The sequence below is a fragment of the Numida meleagris genome, chromosome 4 (assembly GCF_002078875.1).
Source record: "Numida meleagris isolate 19003 breed g44 Domestic line chromosome 4, NumMel1.0, whole genome shotgun sequence".
In the NCBI taxonomy this organism is placed as follows: Eukaryota; Metazoa; Chordata; class Aves; order Galliformes; family Numididae; genus Numida; species Numida meleagris.
Genome location: NC_034412.1, coordinates 70,434,714 through 70,447,737, shown reverse-complemented (window position 1 = coordinate 70,447,737; position 13,024 = coordinate 70,434,714). Strand labels below are relative to the sequence as shown.

General features: G+C 36.8%; 1 protein-coding gene across 6 annotated transcripts in view; it reads right to left on the bottom strand.

Annotated features, from left to right (window-relative positions):
* Window positions 1-13,024, bottom strand: part of DLC1 (DLC1 Rho GTPase activating protein) — a 229,030-nt gene that overhangs the window by 114,933 nt on the left and 101,073 nt on the right. The gene's annotated exons all lie outside the window — the stretch shown is intronic.

The window sequence follows — 13,024 nt, the reverse complement described above, 5'->3', positions numbered from 1 at the left end:
CTCAGCTTAAAAAAAAGCCTTAGAAGAGTTAAACTGTAGCTTAGAACAAAGGCAAGATTTGATGGCCAGTTTCTTTAGCATGAAGACCAGAACACACCTTGCTACACACTATGTAATTCCTTAAAATACTGAAAATGGAAATGCTTTAAAAATTGTAAAGGAAGGTGCATGCAAGGAAAGAGGACATCCTATATTTTTTATTATAAAGTGTACTCCTAAATTTGTGCTATTTACAACATAAACCAGAGTTGCTCAGTACCACACTTTCCTTGTTTCTTCAAGGGCTGTTTTACTAATGAGTAAGTGTCTAATGGCTGCAGGTTCAGGAAAGTATTAGGCCTTTGCTTTCACTTGACTGAATCAATGAAATCTGTTGCTCCTTAACAGCCCAATCTGCTGTTCAAAGTCCATTGGGAATAACAGCAAATCCTGTCTCCTGATGTGTGAGTACATTGGTAGGGCAATGCTTGCTCACTGTGGATAGGTTTGGGATGTTAATTCAAGAGAAAACCAGTCCTGCTTAATGTGGAGCCTTGCTCCCAAGGTTCTTTATTCTGTCACATAGATGTGAGTTTTTCTCAAGTTCCATCAGTTTGTAGTTAGGTTGCTTATAAAGTGAGCACGAGTATAGATAACTTGGTGTTCACACTACAGTTACAGCTACAGTGACTTCCACTTACCCTTACTAACAAGGTGGCAGACCATCCAAAATCCATTTGGTTCTGATACATTAGCAGCAAAATGTTAGCAGCGGCTTGGCATTGTTCTGCCGACACCAAAGGCCGGTCCCAGAGAAAGGGAGCTCCAAGGAAGAAGTATCTGGTACACACAGCTGCTATGCCAAGTACAAGGAGCTGCTCCTCAGGAAGAATGATCTGGGCCCAGCCCTTCTTGTCTGACAGAGCATGGTCTGCCACACCTCTGCTCTACAGCTATGCCCAGGATTTGCGTAGCTGTGGAATTTAAGGAAGCATCAAAGAAGCTGAAAGTCATTAATGTCTCATGCCCCAGCTATATGCCTAATAGAGCATCTGGACAGCTAATTTTTTGCCTGTTTTTCCTTTTTCTTCCTGCATTAATTACTGTTGGATGATGGCTAAATAACTAAATAGAAGAAGTGCAGAGTCGCTGGACCCATTTGTTTGTAACCAAAATAATTAATTTCCAGAATCTCCTTATTAGTAAAACCTGAAATAGCCTGGAATATTATTTGTCATAAAGAAGAAAAGTGGAGGAAAGAATTAGGTGAAAGCAGTACAAATATTTGTGCTACAATACTTAGTGGGCCAATTTTCCATGTATGACAAGGTATACTGCCTTTTCCAAATTTATCTGGGAGAAACTAGGCTAAAGTTGTTACTATTGAGAAAGTGATTTGCTTCATAAATTCATATTTGAGTCCTTCAAGCAAGGACTAACACTGGGTAAACCAGTGATAGACAAAGGATATCAAAACGCATTAATGTGATTGATCTTCTTGATCAAGATTGTGCAATGACAGCAACTCTTTCCAGCTCTGGTTTCAAATGGTCCCTGGTCCATGCTATCTCCCAGAGTGTTCAGAGGGTTTGTCTAGAGAAGTGCTGGATGACCTGGGATAAAACTACAACAGCATGTCTGTGCTTAAGCCCACGTCCTGCTTTGTTTAGATGCTGCTGTGTGAAGCAAATATAAAAGAATATTGGAGGCCAGCCTCTCCTGGTTGTCTTCACTGCTCTGTGTGTACACACTATATTAGTTTGGCCAGTACAGTTCAGATGTCAAGCAAGGCTGCTCCTGCATGGCAGAGAGGAACCTTTGGTGCTGCAGTTTCTCTCTCACCCAGCAGCATTGTACTTGCTGCTGCTCGTTAAACACAGCTAGAAGTCTAAAATAACAATATATTTGCTTGTCTGTTATCTTTGACAATTACAATTCTCCATCTCACTTTAACCTATTAAAACCTTTGTCCATATGGCAGAATACTACATGGGAATTTATTTTGTCTTATTTTATATTGCTTTATTTTTAAGGGTTTATTTTGCTTTGTTAAAGGAAGACAGGTAAGGAAGCTTAAATAAGCTTTTTTTTTTCCCCACAAGAAAAGAAATGCTCACTATGTCTTCAGTTGAACTGGAATGCACTTGAAAAACAGTTTTCTGTTAAGAAAATAAGACAGAGGTTTAAGTTGGAGTCATGGGAACTGGTGAATAAAGCACCAAAAAGCATGAAACCCCAACACAGATGTTGCAAAGGTTTTCCAGATGTGAAACTCTTTCTATGGATCAGTAGTTAGCTTAACTTACATAAGCTATAAAGATTATTCCAGAAAAAAAAGAACTATGCTTCATTTTTTTTTTTTTATCTATCAGTCTTTTAATATAACTAAATACAATTTATTTCGCTGAAGATTTTAATCTAGATTTGCTTTATGAAAAAGTAACTATCTCTTATTCCTCTGAGTTTTTCTGCGGTGGCATATGTTCCCTCTCTGGAAATGCCTTTGACATGTACTGCAAAAATTAATACATGTAGTAACTTCTGAGACTGGAACTATTTCTTGGCTAGTTTTTCTAACTACTAGCTGTACTTCCACATCAAAAACAAAATGATACCAAAGTTTTGCTTGCAGCTGTAATACATACATCTTCACAGTTATTAGTATGGCTTTTGGTTATATTTGTGTTTTTATAATCTTATATATTTACTATTATATAATTTTATAATCTTATATAATTATAATTACATTATAATATATTATATGTTATAATTATATTATTGTTATAATGATATATATTTTTTTTTACTGTTTATTCTGCTGGGGAATTGCCTCCCTTTTCTGCATTCTGGTCTTTGATTGATGTCTTCAAACTTTGAGATACCTCCAACTACCGCTAGAAAGTTGTAGGACTTTTGCTGTTGCTGTGTAAGTTATGTAGTATTCTAAACTTGATGATGGATGACTGATAATTGTTTCCTGGAGGAAAATTTATGCCTTTTACAAAATAGAAGAAGCACATAACAAAATTACATTCAGTATAACTACTTGGGCTGAATATTCGGTACATCTTTGCTACCACAACCACTCCTGATACATTAAAAATAATCTAAATTTGATAGTAACTTATCCATTGAAGATGTTGCAACACTAATTTGAAACCTTGGGCAAGGTTTGAATTGGCATGTTAGTGTTCACTGATCTGTGAAAAGCATTGGTGGGACTGTCATTAATTTCAGTGAGGAAAGGATTTTACTGATCAATTTCTTTATCAGTAGTTTGCCTTGACTTCTTCTGAACCCTCGTAAACTTTTAGCATCCACAATATCCTCAGGCAAGGAACCCTGTAGCGTAGTTCTAGAAGTGCCTCACTCTGCTAATTTTGAACTCACTACCTTCATTCGATTTCCTCTATGTGAAGAGACAAGTAATTGTATCTAAACAAGTGGTTATCAACATAGAGTAACCAAGCATGGAAAACTACTGTGCAGAGAGATGATAAAATAAAATAAATAAAACTGCAAAAACTTTTACTAATCTAACCTGTGTGCCAAAACCACTGTTCTTCTTGACTCATTGCTATACCCTGATCTTGTAATAACTATCTTAATGTCTGATAAAAGACATTTTTCCTAGCAATGTTAGTCTGATCTATGCTTCAAAACATGGCATCAGTTTTATAGTGAAGTTGTAAGACTGATCTATATAAAAACACAAGCCTGAGATCTTCCTCTAAATGGGTAAAGTTTAGGAAAAAGTTTTAGAAAAGTAGAGATTTTTCCCATCAGTCTGTTTCAACTTTCTAATCACTTTCCAGTCACACATGCCTTGATAATGACAAAATTATACCTGATAAAATTAAACCTGATAGAAACTTCCATGTTTTGCCAGATCAGGTATGAATGTGAGATAGAACCAGGCTAAACATACACTTGTGCTGAAACAAAAATAGTTTTTTTCAATGAGATGTCTTACTTCATTCAAAGAGCTAGTATGATCCATACTGCCAAAATTAGACCCTGGCATTCTGGACATTTTTGAATTTAATCTCTTTGAGAGACTCCCATGGTAACTACAAGAGCAAAATCTTATAGAACAAAGACATTTACTTTGTTCTATAAACAGTGCTCTGCTTAAGAAAATTGACAGATAGATAAGTATTGACAAAAATCTCAGTCTTTTTCTTCTTTGCAATGTGAAAAGACAATTATTTCAGCATGACACTGTAAATTAGGCAACCTAACTTGAGGAAACAGTGGTCTATTTATTTATTTCCTTTTAGCAGATGATTTGACTACTGTTCTCAAATTTCAGGCCTGTATTTTGGTATGCATTAAAATCCCTGGTTACTTTCCACTTTACCTGTCAGTTCTGTTTACATGTGGCCACTGAGGGATGGTGTACCTCGATAGCACTTTATTTTTGTTTTTAACCAAATATCTTCTCTTAGGCCTAACTGCAGCAGCAGGTGCAATTGAATACACTGTAAATTGGGCTTGAAATTAATACCAGGTCATGGAACTAGCCTAGTCAGAGGACTTTCACAGAAATCCTTTTAGAGTTGGATTTAACAAACTTAAACTTACAAAGTTAGTGTAAGCAAGTGACTACAATGGTAAACTGCAAGAATAACTCTCTGCAGATTTATAGTTTATAGTACATTAGAAAGTTTTATCTCTCACTTAAGTTGGTTTTCAGACCTCTCTTTAACTGCAATACTCACTAATTAAGCAACAATTTTATGCAGCTTAGAAACTTAAAAATTATTAAAATGATGTGGTAAAAAAATTTCCTGAAGCTAAAAACTGTTTTACGGTAATATGATCAAATTGGTTAAAATGTGTTTTATTATTCTTATCATGTAATTTGTAGCGATTAGCAGGACTAACACGATAGAAATAGCGTTACAAAAGGTGGAAGGAAAAAACAGCACTCACCCAGATCGGAAGATTTTGGGCTCGCAGGAAAAGGCTCCCACCAAGGAGGGATCTCCAGGAAGAGATCCTTCCACAGGGGCAGTTAGCCCATAAATGAGGCCTGGGAGCACAGGTGAAGGCAATTCACCTGTGCAACCAGAAGCCTGGCTCCATCCCTTCTGGTTGCACAGGTGAATTGCCTTCACCTGTGCTCCCAGGGCTGACTGGGTCTTTCCTCCAGGTTCTCAATCAGTGGTTCAGGCCATGACTCAGCAGTTCCCATACATAATTTCAATTAATTTCAAAAGATAAAACTGAGATAAGTCTTCAAGTGAGTGAATCCTTGCATTGACATTATCTGATTCTCTCCTAAAACATCATGAAGAAGAGATTTACTAATAGCCAAAACCAACACAAATTTAAATTGAAGATGGTAGTACAGCAATCACATGAGACAACTGACTGATAATACATATTAGAATCATACATCAATTCTGTGCTATCTATCATATGCTAAAGAATCAGCATTTGATTTATTATCGCTTCTTGATATTTGCAAAAAAAAATATTTTAAATATATAATTTTAAGAATACCTAAAGTTGATGACTAGATGCCATAAAGTATTTCATAATCTACAAGGCAATGGAAACATTTTTAATGAGATATGTGGTGTCTTTGAGTTGACAGACAATAAAAGATCTTATTTCTTAAGCTGGCCATACTACTACATCTGCATGCAGTAATTCCCACAAGCATCACTTGCCATAGCAGAAGCCATTCAGAGCACAAATCAACAGCTCTTAACAAAGAACTGCATGAGCAGCCTGTGCTGCTGCAGTTGCATACAGCCATGTATACCATTGCACTACTCAGGATGGTTCCACATCAGGGAAACACTCTGTCTCCAGGCATGCCTAAACCAAAGTGTGCTTTTTGCTGTCTCTCACCTGAGTTTTCAGCATGTCAGAGGAATGTAAATAAGCATGACTTCTCATCCAACATCAAAGAGGCTTTTCTTTTTCCTAAGGACTTGTGAAATTGAGCTTTTTATTCTAATAAGACAAGAGTTTAAAGTGTGCATGTAAACCCCAAAAATATAAACAACAAAACTTGATGCTGGATTAAATAAAGCTCATGTTCCAGGTGATCTGGGACTGAAAGTGTTTCTTATCCTTCAGCTTTAACTGACGCTAGAAGGGAAAAGTTATCTTGTTGAACTTCCTTAAGTGCTTTAAGATCTTCATATTAAAGGTGATTTAAAATTGTCCAGCTTTCTGATTCATCTTCAACAACTCTAAAACTCAGAATCTTGAGTTCTATTTTCAAAGGGGACCACAGTATGATCTTAGGGATGTTTTGAATGTTGTCTAGGAACCCAGAGAGCTAAATAAAAGATTATTCATTTTCCAGAAATTACTAGCTGTCTTTTATAATTCTGTGCTGTGTACAGATTTTATTGCCCACAGGTAACCTCTACAGTGAATCAGTGTCCAATAACAGGTGTCATAACAGAAAGCTTGTTTTTTATCTTCATGTGTCTAAATAACTATGAAAATGTAGCCAACAGTTCATCTTAAAATTTGCTTCTGGGCATCTCAGCTGTTCAGAACAGTGTTTTTGGACAGTGAAAAATCAAGCTGATCATTTGATTCCCAAATCACCAGTCACATCCCTGTTTTGAAAACAATGACCTAATGATTACTTGTCAGTATCAGTTAGGTTGCAGTGAACTAGTTTATGTTTCATATGAATCAGGACAACCCAGCTGGAACATAATTAAGGCTAGAAATAACTTGATTAACTAGTTATCACCTTTCTCTGTTATTCTTACTGTAGTCAAAAAAGAAAAGGAAAAGCAAATTGTTCATGTTTTCTTTGATTTAAAAGCTATTTGTAGCCAATGACTCTCTTAGTGTTCAATACAATAAGAAAGCACAAATACGTAAGAAAGCTGGATAAAAAACTGTACCACTGTGCAATGGATAACTAACTCTATATAGAAAAGCAACTTAATTAGGATTAAACACACTACGCTAACCAGAATACAGTGTATGTCAGTTTGCAGTCTGCATGATGGTGCCATAATTGTAATGTGCTCAGGCTTTAGTTTAATATAAAATTAAAGTGAATTTGCTGAAGGGAGCAAATTCATAATTCTTCTGTTGTATTTTCTGCTGTGACAACAGATATCAGTCATGAAACGCTGTTTCCCCCAATATTTTTGTTTGCAAGCGGGGATTTTACAGTCTGGAATGGTGAATTAGCAAGTGATAAAAAAATGCTGGAGAGCAGTTCTGTGGAAAAGGCCCTGGGGTCTTGGCAGACTGTAAGCTGAATGTGAACCAGCAGTATGCCCTGGCAGCAGAGACTGGTGGCAGCATCCTGGGCTGTATCAAAAGGAATAGGGCCTGCAGGTGGAAGGAAGGGATCATCCCCCTCCGTGCTTGTTAAACCATGCCTGAGATCCTGAGTTTGATTTGGGGATTTCCCTAAAATAAGAAAGTTGTCATTAAAAGGGAACAAGTCCAGGGCCACCATGCTGGTCGGGGCTGAGTGCCTTGGCTAGTGAACTGAGGCTGCATGCATTCAGGCTGAGGAGAGCTTCAGTGGTCTAGCAGCAGCCCCCAGAACCTCACAGGAAGGCACAATATGCTCTTTGTGCATGTAAAGAGTACAAGAGACAACAGGCATAAACTGAAACCAGAGAGGATCAGACTTAAAGTAAACCTTTCCCTTCATGTCAACAGTTCAGCAGTGGAGCAGACTGCCTACAGAGGATATGCAGGCTCTGTCCCTGGAGGCTTTCAAGACCAGGTTGGACAAGGCCCTGAGCAGCCTGGTCCCACCTCACAGCTGGCCCTGTGGTCAGGTTGGATGATGGACATCCGAAGGTCCCTTTCAAGGAATTTGCCCTGGGTTATCCTTCATTTATCTGTATTTAAGTAACAGGTGATGACATATGATATGACGTTCTTAAAGGCTATCAATCTGTGATGAAACTAATATTCATGAATAAATATGCATAAAAGACTCCAAAGTCAATACTTGTTTTTCTCTAATTATATAATTTCTAGGAAAAAGTAACTCACCATGACAAGGGAAGTATGAATTGCCTTAAAACACATTGAATTGGGCAGCAAAAGGACAGCTGAAAGATTTAGCACAATGGCTGACTGAAGTGATCACTCAGCTAGTGATCACTCACTATTCTTTATTCCTAGCAGAGAAATATCTTGATTAGAATAGGATAGTTATATGATAGAGCCTAAAAAAAACAACAGCAAAAACCTGGAAAATGATAAAGAAACAAACAGGAATATAAGGCACTGAGGCACTGCTTACTTTCTCTAAAGTGAATACCCACATTTGAGTATTTTTAGATAAATACTTAAATTTTTTATAGAGTTAAACAGTATCAGACATCAAAGAATCTTGAGAAATAGCACAACTGAAAGAGCTAAGTCTTGCCCATTCAGGATTGGACCCTGAGTGTGTGTGCCCCTTCTCAATGGGTACACAGCCTTCTTTACTGCTGGCTCCTCCTTCAAGTGCCATCATGCCACCTGAGCCTACACTTCACTTCTTATAATTCAAGAAAATAACATGTAACAGATAATTCTGAAGAGCTTTAGGGCCCACACTGCTTCCATTGCCTTTAGCATGGTTTTAAATTGACTTTCAGAGGAAGGACGTGTTCCCAGATCTACCATTCCCTCCAAAACATGAGGGAAATTGCCATGATACCTTAAGATTAATGAGATTTTGGTTTCAGGACACTGGTATGTGCATTTTAAAGTTTATGAGTTTATATCCACATGCATACAGTGAACAGGGCATGCATGATTTAAAAGTGAAGTAACAGATTCAGAAAAAACAACTATAGTAGTGTGCAACTACTAAACCACTAAAAATCAACTTCTAAAGATCATGACACCAGCTATTTTGTTGTAAATAGAAAAATAAAGAAAATCCAACAACTGAATTTCACCAGGAATCTGAGAAGGAAATGCCAAGTTTCTGTATCCATTGGTATCCTTAACCTTTTTCTAGCAATGAAATAAGGGTCAGTGGAATAGAAATATATCTATTGGCATTTGTTAGTGTTTGGTAGACATCCATGCATATTCTGGCAGCATTTCTGTAGCTGTTTTTCAGTATGACAGATAGAAGCGTGAACGCTCACCTGACATTTTTATTTAGAAAGCAAACACTCCGCTAAAACAATTCATATAACTTTTTCAACATCAACTGTAAAAGAACAATCACCTAGCTGAGAACAGGTACTTCATATTAAGGTCTCACAAAAACAGTAATTAGTAAAAGATTGTTCTACTAAAACCAGATACAGTGCTTATGAAAAAGAAAAACATACTTCATTTTGCAAATTTTATTCTAAGAATATTGGCTGGAGATACTGTAAATTAGCCAGAAGACTGTAACATGTGACTTGTGTTTCTCTTCTGTTTATATGGAAACTGATACTCCATGGCCAAAAAGTTTGATCTAGGTTTGAAGCAAGTTATGTAAAGATGAACCTTAGTGACTTCATGAAAACAGAGCAGCCAGTGGGTACTGCTTATAAGAGAGAATTTAGTGCACCTTAGGAAAAATCAACACAACAGTACCATTAAAAACTTCATCTGTGGATAGGAGGAGGCAAAAATATAAAATAAAATTGTACTCAATCATGGCCAGCTGCAAGTGGGTGAAACCAGTCTCTGAATATAGAGTGTGTTAATAAAATCTAGTGGAGATTTTAGTTTTTTCCTTTTCGATTAGAGCTGTAGTTAAATTAAAGATCTGTACTAGTGTGCCAAGCAGTTGGACTTTTACGTGCTTTGTTTACTGACAGTGAACCTGTTGCTACCACATTTTCCAGGTCCTCCTGCTGCGAGTTCTCACAGACAGGCCCAAGCTGTCTTGTCATCACTCCATCACGCTGTGCTCTGCAGCTCCACTCACTATGAGGCCAACACCTGTGTCCTCTGCTGCCTGACACCGACAGTTAGAGTCTGCTAGAGGAAACACCCTGCAGTTTAAGGCCCTTTTATCATCTGTGTATTTTTCTTCCTTGCAAATGAAAGGCAGCAAGGGAAATGAACACCAAAGACACCAGGTCTATACTTTATTAAATAGGATCTTAACCAGAAATCTAAAGGAGATGCAGAAAAAGAAATGAACCTTGTTCAATGCTAGGGCCATATTGCAACACTAACAGCAATAAACTTTCAAACTCTTCACATCAGCCAAAGATTTGATGTGCTGCTGTCTTTGATGATGGTTAATACTTTATCTTCTTGTTTGCTTGTTGACCATGGAATAGGCTATCAAATCTGTTCTAATTAACCTCAAAGACTGACATTTTTGTTTTTGCCGAAGTAGACCTCCCTATGCTAGAAGTGATGAGGTGAAGGGGCCACATGGTGAGATTCACCTAAATAGTCTCTGCATTTTTTCCAGAATACATCTTGAAAGAAAGAGGGAATACACTGGTAGGATTGGTTAAATTCCTAATAGTCTCTTGCTGTTCTGCTACAGACTTTTTACTGCTACAAATGAGTAGTGTCAATTGCACTTTCATAGAAGTTACATATTCTGCATTCTTACATTGATCCAATTTTGTATTTAAGAGCTAAAACTCAATGACTCCATAAGGCTTATTTTGTTTTAATCTGCTAAAAATCTGTTCCACCAGAATACCACAGGGCACCTGCATTATGCACAGGAAAAAACTGTAATAATACTGAACATTATGGACCTATGGTGTTAATATTTATTTAGGGCTAGACTAAACCTTCTGCCTTGTTTATGTGATAGCACATAGTTTTACCACCTCAAGAGAAATAAGCTGTGTTAAGTCTCTAACCAGATGTGAATATTCACCCTGTCCCTCCTGCTAGCTCTGTTGGAACAGTAATGTTTGTAAGTCACAAACAGAGTTCATTATTCATTTCAAATATTTGAGGATAAATTGGGAAATCATGAAGTAGATCCACAAAGAGACATAGAAAAGGCAATACTTATAGTCAATTCACCTTTGTTTGGGAACATGGCTCCAGAAAGTGAAGTTAGCCCTGAATAGGGCCTCACAGTGGATTCACTGTTTACAAATATTGGTATCTGTTATACGATCCACCCTGACTATCCAGCTAGTGGAGAACCAGGAAGTACCATTCACGTAGTCTAAGGTCTGAGGCACATCAGTGAAGCAAATGCTGACATTCAGCCAGGTGAACCAAGAGTTTCTATGTTGATTATTTTTATAGGCTACAAATCAAGCCAAGACCACTAGCACTGACACAGACACCTTAATCACGACAGGTGCAATTAAACTTCCATCTCTCAAATTTCATCATAGCTCGTGGACAGAATTTGAGAATAAAAATTACAACAGCAATTTGTAAACAAGGTAAGCAAAAGCATGGGAATACACAAGTTATCCAAAATAAAGAGATGCATCCCTTTATTTATTTTATCTCAGAAAGAAACAGTGTTTTGAACCTCGTTGCTGGCCTGAAACTTTGATTTAGGTGCTAATAGTCCCAGCCCTGAGTCATCTTTTGGCTTGAACCATCATTTTCCCTGACTGTGCTTGCTGCTTGATCATAACTTCTACTTTAAAAGAGTTGTTTTGAAAGATTTATTTTTTTCCACCATTGCCAGAAGTGCTATAATGTTGATACTTCTTAAAAAAGCATTTCTGAAAATTACCTGATGTACATCATTTGCAGTGCCCTAATTCACACAACTTGGAGCAATAATGTCAAGCATGACTGATGTTCTGCTCAATACACTGGTCATTTATAGATTTTTGCCAAGGGGACTCTGCAATTGCAATTTTTACTGCACTTTCCATGGGGGAAAAAAAATGCCAGTTAACTCATGCAACTCTTGAATTACTAATTCAAGTGGCAAAGTTGTTGGTTTTTGAGGTTTTTTTTTTCCCTGAAAATTTGCATTTGATTAAATTTAGTGCAAGGAGTAAAATGCTTAATATTGAGAAAATACTTGATTTCAAGGATTAAAAACTACTATAAAGCAGTCAATAATGTGTGAAGTAAGTTGCTTAAGCAGCTTGGTCCACTTAAAGGTCTAGAGGTTTGGCTGCCTATTGGAAAAGCATTCAAAACCATCTGGAATGTATAGAATAGGAAGCCTTGTGAAAACAGGTTTTATTTACATATCTAGAATTTCTGAACCAGAAACACTCAGATAACAGTCTTTCTACTTCTTTGAATTTCTCATTCCAGTCCTAGATGAAGCCAAATAATATTAGGTAGGAAAGAGGAAACAAGTAATTACTAACTACATTAAAATCTCAAAAACAGAAAAGATGTTCAACTTGAGATTTAGAGTGCACTTTAAAACCAATCCTAATAAAATGCAATCCAATTTTTTTACCTTTGAGGTCTTAGCATTGTCAGTAGTAAAATAAACCAACCTTTTCTTTTTGTTCTGTAATTTTCTTTAGCTTGTTTGTAATAATATAAACTAAAAAGAGTTCAACTGCTGGTATTTCCAAATATGAAAATAAGTACTTGTTTTGTTCTCTTACAGTAGAAATGCAAATATGTCATTATCTTGTGAATGCCTTCCCACCTTACTTATGGCTTGGTCTTTCATGAGTTTTATGTAATATCATATATCTGGTGAACTAGAAGCTGCAGTGATCAAAAGACTATTTAGATCACAAAACGCAAGACGTGAACGTTTGAGTCTTGATCTGATTGCATTAGACAAAAATAGCATAAGAGCTACAACTAGACATGTGATTTCAGTCAATAGATCTGATCTAAATAACTACCTCCCTAATGCATGCTCAATATTTCCAATAAACATCATAATCTCATGAACTCCTGAGCTGCAAAGGGTTAGCAGGGGTGGAGGGAAAAGCCAAAACTGATAAAAAAAGGCATTCACATTTCCATTCGAAGTCCAGTTTGTGCTCAAGAGCAGGGAAATGTCAGCAAGGTGATTCCACATTACATGATGTTCTATTTAATGTTTGTGATATTCAGTATAACAAAAGCATTTTATCAGTGAAGTAAAAAATAATACTGTCTGTGAAATCTATATAGAAAATGCTTCCTAAACATGGATCACAGTTTGGGAACTATTTATGAATTTCAA